The following is a 14,666-nucleotide window of genomic DNA, read 5'->3' on the forward strand; positions in this document are numbered from 1 at the left end:
TCTGTTCTAGTTCTATTCTAGTTCTGTTCTAGTTCTGTTTTAGTTGTGTTCTAGTTGTGTTCTAGTTGTGTTCTAGTTCTGTTCTAGTTCTGTTCTAGTTCTATTCTAGTTCTGTTCTAGTTCCGTTCTAGTTTTGTTCTAGTTCTGTTTAGTTCTGTTCTAGTTCTGTTCTAGTTCTGTTCTAGTTCTGTTCTAGTTCTGTTCTAGTTCTGTTCTAGTTCTGTTCTAGTTCTGTTCTAGTTCTGTTCTAGTTCTGTTCTAGTTCTGTTCTAGTTCTGTTATAGTTCTGTTATAGTTCTGTTCCAGTTCTGTTCTAGTTCTGTTCTAGTTCTGTTCTAGTTCTGTTCTAGTTCTGTTCTAGTTCTGTGCTAGTTCTGTTCTAGTTCTGTTCTAGTTTTGTTCTAGTTTTGGTCTAGTTCTGTTCTTGTTATGTTCTTTTTCCATTCTAGTTCTGTTTTAGTTCTGTTCTAGTTCTTTTCAAGTTCTGCTCTACTTCTGTTCAAGTTCTGTTCTAGTTCTGTTCAAGTTCTGTTCAAGTTCTGTTCAAGTTCTGTTCTAGTTCTGTTCTAGTTCTGTTCAAGTTCTGTTCAAGTTCTGTTCTAGTTCTGTTCTAGTTCTGTTCTAGTTCTGTTCTAGTTCTGTTCTAGTTCTGTTCTAGTTCTGTTCTAGTTCTGTTCTAGTTCTGTTCTAGTTCTGTTCTAGTTCTGTTCTAGTTCTGTTCTAGTTCTTTCCTAGTTCTGTTCTAATTCTGTTCTAGTTCTTTTCTGGTTATGTTCTAGTTCTGTTCTGTTCTAGTTCTGTTCTAGTTCTGTTCTAGTTCTGTTCTAGTTCTGTTCTAGTTCTGTTCTAGTTCTGTTCTAGTTCTGTTCTAGTTCTGTTCTAGTTCTGTTCTGTTCTAGTTCTGTTCTAGTTCTGTTCTAGTTCTGTTCTAGTTCTGTTCTAGTTCTGTTCTAGTTCTGTTCTAGTTCTGTTCTAGTTCTGTTCTAGTTCTGTTCTAGTTCTGTTCTAGTTCTGTTCTAGTTCTGTTCTAGTTCTGTTCTAGTTCTGTTCTAGTTCTGTTCTAGTTCTGTTCTAGTTCTGTTCTAGTTCTGTTCTAGTTCTGTGCTATTTCTGTTGTAGTTCTGTTCTAGTTTAGTTCTATTTCTGTTCTAGTTCTGTGCTTCTATTTCAGATCAACTTTTCCTGAATCTGATCAAATAAATATATCAAGTTTTCCTACAGCAATATTATCTGAATCAGAGCAACATTCCTGCTGGGATTGCGATTTTGGATATTTGCAAAAAAAAAAAACAATATATTTTCCTGCAACATTATTAGACTAATATTAAAATGAGTATTAAAAGTTATCAACAAAATTTCTATTGTTGTTTGGCAAAGAAAAAAGTTGTATATATTTTATGTTGCCAGCAAACTGCATTAAAACTGACCTTTAAATAGTTTTCAAATATTTTGTTAAAATTCTTTTTTTTCCACTCATAGAGTTCACAACAGTACAAAAATAAAAACGACAAGTTTTCTTAGTTTCCCAAAACATATAAAACATTTTATATATTCAAAAACCAAAAACTATACAAAAAAAAAATCGAGAAAACTGAAAACCACCCAAAACAACAAACCAACTAGATGAATCAGGCTCACTGGCTGGTTGGCAACCATCGTTTCCAAAACCATCATCAGTATCAACTTTAACCAACTGTTGTACTCCCTAGTGGCTTTTTAGAAATTGTTTCATGTGAAAACGTGAAAGTTTTTCATTTTATTTTAGTTTAGTTTTTCCCAGCCCCTCTTACTCAAACCAGCCCTTTTAAAATCCTTTAAGCATTTGGGGAGTTTAGAGGCATTTGGTATGCTGGAGAACATAATTGTATAATGTTTCAGAGAAACGTGACAATGCTTTGGTTGGCTGCTTGGTTGGTTGTTGAAGATGTTGTAGGAAGGAAATGTGATTCCTTGTTTAATGGTTGAGAATACGAAGAAGTAGCATTAAACTATATACATATATTATTTTTTTTCACTTTATTGTTTATTTGTCAAATGTGAGTTTTATTTGAGTTTGAAAAGAAATCCCCTAGATGCAGGAAAAAAATAACAAGAAAAACTAACTTGCAACTTGTTATTAAATGTTTATATCCTGTTTGAGACAAAAATGTGAAAGTTTAAATTCTAAAACTGCATTAAGATATTTTGCAAAATTTCAAAATCATGATCTTTTCTTAAGCGACATTAATAAAATGAAATTAAAAAATTTGCCAGGTTTTTACATTTCTAGTGCTTAAAGTATGGTAGTTTGATACAAAGGTACTTAACTTTGATTAAATCAAAATTTTTATGTAAATATATTTTTTTAACAACCACACTTGTCTATAAAAATAAACTCCATGGCAAATTTACTGCTTGAGACAATTGTATATGACATTTGTATACCTTACACCAATGTAATAAGAAAGTAATGATGTATTTGTGCTAAGATTTGTAAAACGTAAAAATATTGTTTTTACCTCGATCTTTCAATATAGAAATCAATTACTCATGTCCGCCCGTCTTGCGGATCTGATGATCACATCACTATTTTAGCACAATCGATTTATGTGGGTTGTTCACCTTGTTAACGCTTTTATTTTCTAGTTCATTTCTAGTTCTGTCCTAGATCAGTTCTAGTTCTGTTCTAGATCTGTTCTAGTTCTGTTTTAGTTCTGCTCTAGTTCTGTTCTAGTTTTGTTCTAGTTCTGTTCTAGTTCTGTTCTAGTTCTGTTCTAGTTCTGTTCTAGTTCTGTTCTAGTTCTGTTCTAGTTCTGTTCTAGTACTGTTCTAGTTCTGTTCCAGTTCTGTTCTAGTTCTGTTCTAGTTCTGTTCTAGTTCTGTTCTAGTTCTGTTCTAGTTCTGTTTTAGTTCTGTTCTAGTTCTGTTCCAGCTCTGTTCTAGTTCTGTTCTAGTTCTGTTCTAGTTCTGTTCTAGTTCTGTTCTAGTTCTGTTCTAGTTCTGTTCTAGTTCTGTTCTAGTTCTGTTCTAGTTCTGTTCTAGTTCTGTTCTAGTTCTGTTCTAGTTCTGTTCTAGTTCTGTTCTAGTTCTGTTCTAGTTCTGTTCTAGTTCTGTTCGAGTTCTGTTCTAGTTCTGTTCTAGTTCTGTTCTAGTTCTGTTCTAGTTCTGTTCTAGTTCTGTTCTAGTTTTGTTCTAGTTCTGTTCTAGTTCTGTTCTAGTTCTGTTCTAGTTCTGTTCTAGTTCTGTTCTAGTTCTGTTCTAGTTCTGTTCTAGTTCTGTTCTAGTTCTGTTCTAGTTCTGTTCTAGTTCTGTTCTAGTTCTGTTCTAGTTCTGTTCTAGTTCTGTTCTAGTTCTGTTCTAGTTCTGTTCTAGTTCTGTTCTAGTTCTGTTCTAGTTCTGTTCTAGTTCTGTTCTGGTTCTGTTCTAGTTCTGTTCTAGTTCTGTTCTAGTTCTGTTCTAGTTCTGTTCTAGTTCTGTTCTAGTTTTGTTCTAGTTCTGTTCTAGTTCTGTTCTAGTTCTGTTCTAGTTCTAGTTCTATTCTAGTTACGTTCTAGTTCTGTTCTAGTTCTGTTCTAGTTCTGTTCTAGTTATGTTCTAGTTCTGTTCTAGTTCTGTTCTAGTTCTGTTCTAGTTCTGTTCTAGTTCTGTTCTACTTCTAGTTCTGTTCTATTTCTGTTCTACTTCTAGTTCTGTTCTACTTCTAGTTCTGTTCTAGTTCTGTTCTAATTCTGTTCTAGTTCAGTTCTAGTTCAGTTCTAGTTCAGTTCTAGTTCAGTTCTAGTTCAGTTCTAGTTCAGTTCTAGTTCAGTTCTAGTTCAGTTCTAGTTCAGTTCTAGTTCAGTTCCAGTTCAGTTCTAGTTCAGTTCTAGTTCAGTTCTAGTTCAGTTCTAGTTCAGTTCTAGTTCAGTTCTAGTTCAGTTCTAGTTCAGTTCTAGTTCAGTTCTAGTTCAGTTCTAGTTCAGTTTTAGTTCAGTTCTAGTTCAGTTCTAGTTCAGTTCTAGTTCAGTTCTAGTTCAGTTCTAGTTCAGTTCTAGTTCAGTTCTAGTTCAGTTCTAGTTCAGTTCTAGTTCAGTTCTAGTTCAGTTCTAGTTCAGTTCTAGTTCAGTTCTAGTTCAGTTCTAGTTCAGTTCTAGTTCAGTTCTAGTTCAGTTCTAGTTCAGTTCTAGTTCAGTTCTAGTTCAGTTCTAGTTCAGTTCTAGTTCAGTTCTAGTTCAGTTCTAGTTCTAGTTAGTTCTAGTTCAGTTCTAGTTCTGTTCTAGTTCTGTTCTAGCTCTGTTCTAGCTCTGTTCTAGTTCTGTTCTAGTTCTGTTCTAGTTCTGTTCTAGTTCTGTTCTAGTTCTGTTCTAGTTCTGTTCTAGTTCTGTTCTAGTTCTGTTCTAGTTCTGTTCTAGTTCTGTTCTAGTTCTGTTCTAGTTCTGTTCTAGTTCTGTTCTAGTTCTGTTCTAGTTCTGTTCTAGTTCTGTTCTAGTTCTGTTCTAGTTCTGTTCTAGTTCTGTTCTAGTTCTGTTCTAGTTCTGTTATAGTTCTGTTCGAGTTCTGTTCTAGTTCTGTTCTACTTCTGTTATAGTTCTGTTCTAGTTCTGTTCTAGTTCTGTTCTAGTTCTGTTCTAGTTCTGTTCTAGTTCTGTTCTAGTTTTGTTCTAGTTCTGTTCTAGTTCTGTTCTAGTTCTGTTCTAGTTCTGTTCTAGTTCTGTTCTAGTTCTGTTCTAGTTCTGTTCTAGTTCTGTTCTAGTTCTGTTCTAGTTCTGTTCTAGTTCTGTTCTAGTTCTGTTCTAGTTCTGTTCTAGTTCTGTTCTAGTTCTGTTCTGGTTCTGTTTCTAGTTCTGTTCTAGTTCTGTTCTAGTTTTGTTCTAGTTCTGTTCTAGTGTCTGTTCTAGTTCTGTCTAGTTCTATTCTAGTTACGTTCTAGTTCTGTTCTAGTCGTTCTAGTTCTGTCTAGTTCTGTTCTAGTTCTGTTCTAGTTCTGTTCTAGTTCTGTTCTAGTTCTGTTCTAGTTTCTGTTCTAGTTCTGTTCTAGTTATGTTTTAGTTCTGTTCTAGTTCTGTTCTAGTTCTGTTCTAGTTCTGTTTCTAGTTCTGTTCTACTTCTAGTTTGTTCTACTTCTAGTTCTGTCTAACATCTAGTTCTGTTTCTACTTCTAGTTCTGTTCTAGTTCTGTTCGAATTCTGTTCTAGTTCAGTTCTAGTTCAGTGTCTATCAGTCTAGTTCAGTTCTAGTTTCAGTTCAGTTCAGTTCTAGTTCAGTTCTAGTTCAGTTCTAGTTCAGTTCTAGTTCAGTTCCAGTTCAGGTTCTAGTTCAGTTCTAGTTCAGTTCTAGTTCAGTTCTAGTTCAGTTCTAGTTCAGTTTCTATTCGTTTCTAGTTCAGTTCCTAGTTCAGTTCTAGTTCAGTTCTAGTTCAGTTCTAGTTCAGTTCTAGTTCAGTTTCTAGTTCAGTTCTAGTTCAGTTTCTAGTGTCTAGTTTCTAGTTCAGTTCAAGTTTAGTTCTAGTTCAGTTCTAGTTCAGTTCAAGTTTAGTTCTAGTTCAGTTCTAGTTCAGTTCTAGTTTCAGTTCTTGTTCAGTTCTAGTTCAGTTCTAGTTCAGTTCTAGTTCAGTTCTAGTTTCAGCTCTAGTTCTAGTTCAGTTCTAGTTCAGTTCTAGTTCAGTTCTAGTTCAGTTCTAGTTCAGTTCTAGTTCAGTTCTAGTTCAGTTCTAGTTCAGTTCTAGTTCAGTTCTAGTTCAGTTCTAGTTCAGTTCTAGTTCAGTTCTAGTTCAGTTCTAGTTCAGTTCTAGTTCAGTTCTAGTTCAGTTCTAGTTCTGTTCTAGTTCTGTTCTAGTTCTGTTCTAGTACTGTTCTAGTTCTGTTCTAGTTCTGTTCTAGTTCTGTTCTAGTTCTGTACTAGTTCTGTTCTAGTTCTGTTCTAGTTCTGTTCTAGTTCTGTTCTGTTCTAGTTCAGTTCTAGTTCAGTTCTAGTTCAGTTCTAGTTCAGTTCTTGTTCAGTTCTAGTTTAGTTCTAGTTCTGTTCTAGTTCTGTTCTAGTTCTGTTCTAGTTCTGTTCTAGTTCTGTTCTAGTTCTGTTCTAGTTCTGTTCTAGTTCTGTTCTAGTTCTAGTTTAGTTCTAGTTCTGTTCTAGTTCTGTTTCTAGTTCTGTTCTAGTTCTGTTCTAGTTCTGTTCTAGTTCTGTTCTAGTTCTAGTTTAGTTCTAGTTCTGTTCTAGTTCTGTTCTAGTACTGTTCTAGTTCTGTTCTAGTTCTGTTCTAGTTCTGTTCTAGTTCTGTTCTAGTTCTGTTCTTATATGGGCGATTATGACCGACCATACTTTTTTCATTAAATTGTATGTATTTTTAACAACTACTTCAGAATACTACTAATTTTATTGCACAATAAACAGATAAATTACCAAAGTCATAAAATATACACAAAAAGGAATCAACAAGGAAGTATCTTTTCCAGTCTAAAAAAAGTAGAAAGAATGAAAGCAAACAAACTAACTATTTCTTTTATACACTTGACAAAGTACCAAATATTAAAAGATTACAAAGCCAAAAAGTAATAACTAGAAGGACATGCAGGGATTAAAGTTAGTTTTGTGCAACAAATAAATTTTATATCGTTGCCATTGTCCACTTGTGTGTCATTTTTAGGATAATGAAATTAAAACAGATGGTTGCTTACATCTTTCATATATAAAAGGAAAAAGTAATTGTGTTATAAAAAGTTACTCTTTGTACGGTGACACACAGGATAAAGACACAAAGAAACCTTTATTAGAAAAATCAAAAGGAAAAATATATGGCTTTGTTAAAATACTAAAAAGGCATTTATTAAAAGTCAATTGCATTTAAAAGATTATTAAAGGAAATGAAAATACATATTTCTACTTTTAGCCAGCGGCTGTTTTTTTGTTCATATGTAATCGAATTTATTTCGTATGTAGGATTTAATATATTTATGTGTTTTTGCCAACAACTTTAGATAATTTTTATTTCAAAAGTTTTATTAACTTGCAATTGTTATTTCAAATTTCTTATTTTTTTACTAGAGTTTACAATACTATTGTTACTTATCATAAACCCTGTTATGAGTTTATCATTTTGAAAATCCTGCCATAAACCCATAAAAATATATAAACTAAACAAATTTTAAACTAGATATTCCAACGAAATTTGTTTAAACTTCGCAGGAATAAATAAGAAAAGTTTGGATTTTTTTATTATTATTTATTTACAAATAAAATTTATTTTGTTATCATAACAAATAAAAAAAGGGAAACAAAAAGAAATTCTCTAGTAGCCTAAAAAAATATAAAAATTATGCTAAGTTTACTAACAAAATCACTACTACTTGTATGAGTACTAAATCTAATAAAAATATATATTTAAATATGTATATTTAGACAGTAGTCATAGTAGAAGTTATAGTAAGAAGAAAAACTTTTTTATCTACTTAAAATTCTCAAAAAAACATATATAGCACAGTAACCCCACATGGAAAAACAAATATGGATATGGAAAGAAACAAAAACAAATCACACCCTTCAAATTTTATAATATAAAAAATCATATATAACACAGCACAACCACCAGCTTTGCTAAATAGAAAATGTTCTAAAATAAGTTTGAAAATAAACACAGACAAGTGCAAAAGATAGATCTAATAGGAATTTAAAGCACGATTGTAGGATAATTTAAGAACCCAACAATTTCTGTTCTACCAGTTTTATTACATGATAAAATTTGAAATATAGAATAACAAATCGCGAATAATCCTGGATTAACTGTTTTGTTTCGGCCTCTTATAAGTAGCCAACGCCAAGAACCCAAGAGTTTGGTAACTAATAACAGACTGAAAAGAAACACAAGCCATAATTAAAAGGAAACTTAAAAAACAATTTCCATCGATTCGCGAATAGACAAGACTATTCATCCAAATAGGTTTTGCTCTCGGGTAACCGTCTTGTTCCAGTTCTGCTCTAGTTCTGTACTAGTTTTTTTCTATTTCTGTTCTAGTTATGTTCAAATTCTGTTCTAATTGTGTTCTAGTTGTGTTCTAGTTGTGTTCTAGTTGTGTTCTAGTTGTGTTCTAGTTGTGTTCTAGTTGTGTTCTAGTTCTGTTCTAGTTCTGTTCTAGTTCTATTCTAGTTCTGTTCTAGTTCTATTCTAGTTCTGTTCTAGTTTCTAGTTCTGCTCTAGTTCTGTTCTAGTTCAGTTCTAGTTCTGTTCTAGTTGTGTTCTAGTTGTGTTCTACTTGTGTTCTAGTTGTGACCTAGTTCTGTTCTAGTTCTGTTCTAGTTCTGTTCTAGTTCTGTTCTAGTTCTGTTCTAGTTCTATTCTAGTTCTGTTCTAGTTCTGTTCTAGTTCTGTTCTAGTTCTGTTCTAGTTCTGTTCTAGTTCTGTTCTAGTTCTGTTCTAGTTCTGTTCTAGTTCTGTTCTAGTTGTGTTCTAGTTGTGTTCTAGTTCTGTTCTAGTTGTGTTCTAGTTCTGTTCTAGTTCAATTCTAGTTCTGTTCTAGTTCTGTTCCAGTTCTGTTCTAGTTCTGTTCTAGTTCTGTTCTAGTTCTGTTCTAGTTCTGTTCTAGTTCTGTTCTAGTTCTGTTCTAGTTCTGTTCTAGTTCTGTTCTAGTTCTGTTCTAGTTCTTTCTGTTCTATATCTAGTTCTGTTCTAGTTATGTTCTAGTTCTGTTCTAGTTCTGTTCTAGTTGTGTTCTAGTTCTGTTCTAGTTCTGTTCTAGTTCTGTTCTAGTTCTGTTCTAGTTCTAGTTCTATTCTAGTTCTGTTCTAGTTCTGTTCTAGTTCTGTTCTAGTTCTGTTCTAGTTCTGTTCTAGTTCTGTTCTAGTTCTGTTCTAGTTCTGTTCTAGTTCTGTTCTAGTTCTGTTCTAGTTCTAGTTCTATTCTAGTTCTGTTCTAGTTCTGTTCTAGTTCTGTTCTAATTCTGTTCTAGTTCTGTTCTAGTTCTGTTCTAGTTCTGTTCTAGTTCTGTTCTAGTTCTGTTCTAGTTCTGTTCTAGTTCTGTTCTAGTTCTGTTCTAGTTCTGTTCTAGTTCTGTTCTAGTTCTGTTCTAGTTCTGTTCTAGTTCTGTTCTAGTTCTGTTCTAGTTCTGTTCTAGTTCTGTTGTAGTTCTGTTCTAGTTCTGTTCTAGTTCTATTCTAGTTTTGTTCTAGTTCTGTTCTAGTTCTGTTCTAGTTCTGTTCTAGTTCTGTTCGAGTTCTGTTCTAGTTCTGTTCTAGTTCTGTTCTAGTTCTGTTCTAGTTCTGGTTCTAGTTCTGTTCTAGTTCTGTTCTAGTTCTGTTCTAGTTCTGTTCTAGTTCTGTTCTAGTTCTATTCTAGTTCTGTTCTAGTTCTGTTCTAGTTGTGTTCTAGTTCTGTTCTAGTTCAGTTCTAGTTGTGTTCTAGTTGTGTTCTAGTTGTGTTCTAGTTGTGTTCTAGTTCTGTTCTAGTTCTGTTTAATTCTGTTCTAGTTCTGTTCTATTCTAGTTCTGTTCTAGTTCTGTTCTAGTTCTGTTCTAGTTCTGCTCTAGTTCTGTTCTAGTTCAGTTCTAGTTCTGTTCCAGTTCTGTTCCAGTTCTGTTCTAGTTCTGTCTAGTTCTGTTCTAGTTCTGTTCTAGTTCTGTTTCTAGTTCTGTTCTAGTTCTGTTCTAGTTCTGTCTGTTCTAGTTCTATTCTAGTTCTGTTCTAGTTCTGTTCTAGTTCTGTTCTAGTTCTGTTCTAGTTCTGTTCTGTTCTAGTTCTGTTCTAGTTCTGTTCTAGTTCTGTTCTAGTTCTGTTCTAGTTCTGTTCTAGTTCTGTTCTAGTTCTGTTCTAGTTCTGTTCTAGTTCTGTTCTAGTTCTGTTCTAGTTCTATTCTAGTTCTGTTCTAGTTCTGTTCTAGTTCTGTTCTAGTTCTGTTCTAGTTCTGTTCTAGTTCTGTTCTAGTCTGTTCTAGTTCTGTTCTAGTTCTGTTCTAGTTCTGTTCCAGTTCTGTTCTAGTTCTGTTCTAGTTCTGTTCTAGTTCTGTTCTAGTTCTGTTCTAGTTCTGTTCTAGTTCTGTTCTAGTTCTGTTCTAGTTCTGTTCTAGTTCTGTTGTTGTTCTGTTCTAGTTCTGTTCTATTTCTGTTCTAGTTTATTGCTAGTTCTTTTTCAAGTCTGTTCAACTTCATACCTTTGAGTAGTAATTTATTTTGCTGGGTTATAGTTAAACTCCAATCTACAGATATGTGGCAGACTTACAAATGTGTTTGTTAGTTATTTTAGAATAAACCATTATGTGCATATGGGTTGCTGTCGTTTTTTATATTCAATGATTTTCACCATTGTTGCAATAAACTAAAGTAGCACAAGTGATAAGTAACCTAATAGTACAAAATGCTATTTACAGATATAAAAGGAAGGAAATACGTTAGCCAAGGAGTTTAGTGAATTAAAAATGAACCATCATAACCACAATATGTGGCAGTAAATAAACTAAAAGAAATAATATTCCAAGAAATACAGTACGAGTATTTAAGCTTATCTATCAGTAAAATGGTAACACTCTTCAGACACAAAAGGAAACAACCACACAATCAAACAATAATAACAATTACATTTAACCACTCATGCACACACACTCACAAACAAACTCCTATCTCAAACAAACAAATAATACTTTAAAATCCTTAAAGGCCTTCAAGGCTAAAAATAAAATAAAAGTTTTACTTTTTTAGGAAAATAATACTTTTACTAACATTTTCATACGAAACCCCATTACACAGTAGAACGAATATTAACTAAAATATACTTACTTACATATGTTTGAAAAAAAGAAAAGGAAAATAAACTATAGCGTAAATGTATGAATGTGTTAAGAATCCTGCTTACAAACATTATCCTGCCAATGTTTATATTGTAGTAAAATGGAGAGGAAAAAAAAACTACTAAGTAATAATAGTAATGGCATAAAGTCGGTACAATAGGAAACAAAAAACGAGAAAAGGCGTAAAATAAGTTTATTTTAGATTTAAAACATCAACAGGAAAAAATACAATAGAAATTGTTAACATTGTACACAGTATTGAAATACTTACGACATGATACAACAACAAAAAATGAGCAAACAAATAAATGGTGGAAAAAATGCCAGCCGTTTTTTATCCTGCCACTGATCCTTGGCAAATATTTGAAAGTATTTATGTTATGTATGTGTTAGTAATCGTCCTTTTTGTGTACACATACGCACACATGTTTGTACATATGTTTCCTTTTTTTTTTGGTATAAGGCTAACAAGTCATATTAAGTATATGTTGGTAACTTCAATTACAACCTTTTGTATACTTTTTTTGCTAATAAAATTTACAAATGTTTGCCTCGAAGGTTGGAAAATTATCTAGAACGAATCGTTTTATAGAGGATTTTGTAGTATTATCTAAAAGTGGTTACGGCTGGCTATAATTTGGGAAAATTTTAAAAGATTTAAAAATTGACAAAAAGGCCGGAAGTCGTTGTTGTGAAAATTTTTAAAAGAAAAGTTTGTTTTTGAAGTTTATCAACAAAGCATGTAATGGGAGTTGTAATAGGAATTACAGGGAAAATATATATATTGATGTTAGTGATGAAGGAGATTTGCTTTTATAGGCTAGATTAGCTTGATAAACTGGAAATATTAAAATATAGCTAATTTTAATGTTTTAACAAAGTTACAAGCAATTTTAAAATTTTTAAATTTCAAAATTTTAAATGAAATAAAAATTATTAATATTATTTATTAAAATTTTAAAACGAATGACTCACCTCTTTTTTGCAAACATAGCAAACATCCTCACCTCATGCCATCACCTAATCCCTGATTAATGTAATTTACGCTTACAATACCCTCCCCCATAACAAAAATTCATATTTGCTCGCGAACGGCAAAGTACCCTGTTGAGTTAGACATTTTTTTCTGATTAACAATTGTTTGAAAACAATTTTAAAATATGTACAAAGTGTAAATCTTAACGCCTTGCAAATGAGATTCCTTAAGGGCATTGTTGCAATTACCAGGCAGTCAACCAACCAAGCAAGCAGTAACCCACCCAGCCAGCTCTAGCTATTAAGTGCAACAAATGCAATTAAGTTCAATGAGTTGAATGTTGCACGTTGTTATATTTTTTAAAACGCAATGCTAATGTACAATTGCCACTGAAAACCTTAATGTTGGGAAGTTGAATGGCCATCGTCGTTATCATCAACATTGTGGTGGATGGAAGGTTATAGAAGAGTGAATTCTTCTAGTTCAGTTCTAGTTCAGTTTTAGTTCAGTTCTAGTTAAGTTCTAGTTCTGTTCTAGTTCTGTTTCTAGTTCTGTTCTGGTTCTGTTCAAGTTCTGTTCTAGGTGTGTGTCTAGTTGTGTTCTAGTTGTGTTCTAGTTGTGTTCTAGTGTGTCTAGTTGTTCTAGTTTGTTCTAGTGCTTCTAGTTCTGTTCTAGTTCTGTCTGTTTCTGTTCTAGTTTCTGTTCTAGTTCTGTTCTAGTTCTGTTCTAGTTCTGTTCTAGTTCTGTTCTAGTTCTGTTCTAGTCTGTTCTAGTTCTGTTCTAGTTCTGTTCTAGTTCTGTTCTAGTTCTGTTCTAGTTCTGTTCTAGTTCTGTTCTAGTTCTGTTCTAGTTCTGTTCTAGTTCTGTTCTAGTTCTGTTCTAGTTCTGTTCTAGTTCTGTTCTAGTTCTGTTCTAGTTCTGTTCTAGTTCTGTTCTAGTTCTGTTCTAGTTCTGTTCTAGTTCTGTTCTAGTTCTGTTCTAGTTCTGTTCTAGTTCTGTTCTAGTTCTGTTCTAGTTCTGTTCTAGTTCTGTTCTAGTTCTGTTCTAGTTCTGTTCTAGTTCTGTTCTAGTTCTGTTAGTTCTGTTCTAGTTCTGTTCTAGTTCTGTTCTAGTTCTGTTCTAGTTCTGTTCTAGTTCTGTTCTAGTTCTGTTCTAGTTCTGTTCTAGTTCTGTTCTAGTTCTGTTCTAGTTCTGTTCTAGTTCTGTTCTAGTTCTGTTCTAGTTCTGTTCTAGTTCTGTTCTAGTTCTGTTCTAGTTCTGTTCTAGTTCTGTTCTAGTTCTGTTCTAGTTCTGTTCTAGTTCTGTTTCTAGTTCTGTTCTAGTTCTGTTCTAGTTCTGTTCTAGTTCTGTTCTAGTTCTGTTCTAGTTCTGTTCTAGTTCTGTTCTAGTTCTGTTCTAGTTCTGTTCTAGTTCTGTTCTAGTTCTGTTCTAGTTCTGTTCTAGTTCTGTTCTAGTTCTGTTCTAGTTCTGTTCTAGTTCTGTTCTAGTTCTGTTCTAGTTCTGTTCTAGTTCTGTTCTAGTTCTGTTCTAGTTCTGTTCTAGTTCTGTTCTAGTTCTGTTTCTAGTTCTGTTCTAGTTCTGTTCTAGTTCTGTTCTAGTTCTGTTCTAGTTCTGTTCTAGTTCTGTTCTAGTTCTGTTCTAGTTCTGTTCTAGTTCTGTTCTAGTTCTGTTCTAGTTCTGTTCTAGTTCTGTTCTAGTTCTGTTCTAGTTCTGTTCTAGTTCTGTTCTAGTTCTGTTCTAGTTCTGTTCTAGTTCTGTTCTAGTTCTGTTCTAGTTCTGTTCTAGTTCTGTTCTAGTTCTGTTCTAGTTCTGTTCTAGTTCTGTTCTAGTTCTGTTCTAGTTCTGTTCTAGTTCTGTTCTAGTTCTGTTCTAGTTCTGTTCTAGTTCTGTTTCTAGTTCTGTTCTAGTTCTGTTCTAGTTCTGTTCTAGTTCTGTTCTAGTTCTGTTCTAGTTCTGTTCTAGTTCTGTTCTAGTTCTGTTCTAGTTCTGTTCTAGTTCTGTTCTAGTTCTGTTCTAGTTCTGTTCTAGTTCTGTTCTGTTCTGTTCTAGTTCTGTTCTAGTTCTGTTCTAGTTCTGTTCTAGTTCTGTTCTAGTTCTGTTCTAGTTCTGTTCTAGTTCTGTTCTAGTTCTGTTCTAGTTCTGTTCTAGTTCTGTTCTAGTTCTGTTCTAGTTCTGTTCTAGTTCTGTTCTAGTTCTGTTCTAGTTCTGTTCTAGTTCTGTTCTAGTTCAGTTCTAGTTCAGTTCTAGTTCAGTTCTAGTTCAGTTCTAGTTCAGTTCTAGTTCACTTCTAGTTCAGTTCTAGTTCAGTTCTAGTTCAGTTCTAGTTCAGTTCTAGTTCAGTTCTAGTTCAGTTCTAGTTCAGTTCTAGTTCAGTTCTAGTTCTAATTCTGTTCTAGTTTAGTTCATGTTCATGTCTAAGGTGCAATCCAACAACATTTAATACCTTAACACTTCTGTTTCCGTTAACCCAACACCTCATTTGAGGGATGTTTAAGCCTATTTAAGTAATTACGTTTGTTTGTGAGTGTTTTGGTGTAAGAAATCTGGTTACTTAATTTATGATACAATAACAACAACAATGGTTAAAAAATATGAAACCAAAATTGCAATTGTTAATATACATTTATTCTGGGGTTTTTAGAAGGAACAACCCTCAGGGGTTTTGCAAAATAGAAACGATTTATTAAAAGGCGTGTGTTACTACAACACACATTCAAAAGAAAACATAAGGGCTGAATGGAACAAATAAAGTTTACATCTAATTAAAAACACAATTTTAATCTAATTTGAAAATTGTTTTTAAGTTTTCAAATGCAAAGACAAGTAGGCAGCTGAAACCGGAAATAAAAATATATTTCTGTCTGTGTTTCAGGGTAATAATTAATTCCAGAATGTTGTATTCTAATAAATATTAGCATGTAAAGATTCTTGACCTGTTAGTATAGCAGTGAAATGAAATAACA

At 33.0% G+C, this 14,666-nt stretch overlaps 1 protein-coding gene across 1 annotated transcript in view; it reads left to right on the top strand.

Annotated features, from left to right (window-relative positions):
• Nucleotides 1–14,666, top strand: part of LOC119603332 (protein Wnt-5) — a 117,184-nt gene that overhangs the window by 68,084 nt on the left and 34,434 nt on the right.

Source organism: Lucilia sericata, unplaced genomic scaffold (genome assembly GCF_015586225.1).
Source record: "Lucilia sericata isolate MDLA Ls3-8-SP2 unplaced genomic scaffold, ASM1558622v1 Contig000294F_arrow, whole genome shotgun sequence".
Classification (NCBI taxonomy): domain Eukaryota; kingdom Metazoa; phylum Arthropoda; class Insecta; order Diptera; family Calliphoridae; genus Lucilia; species Lucilia sericata.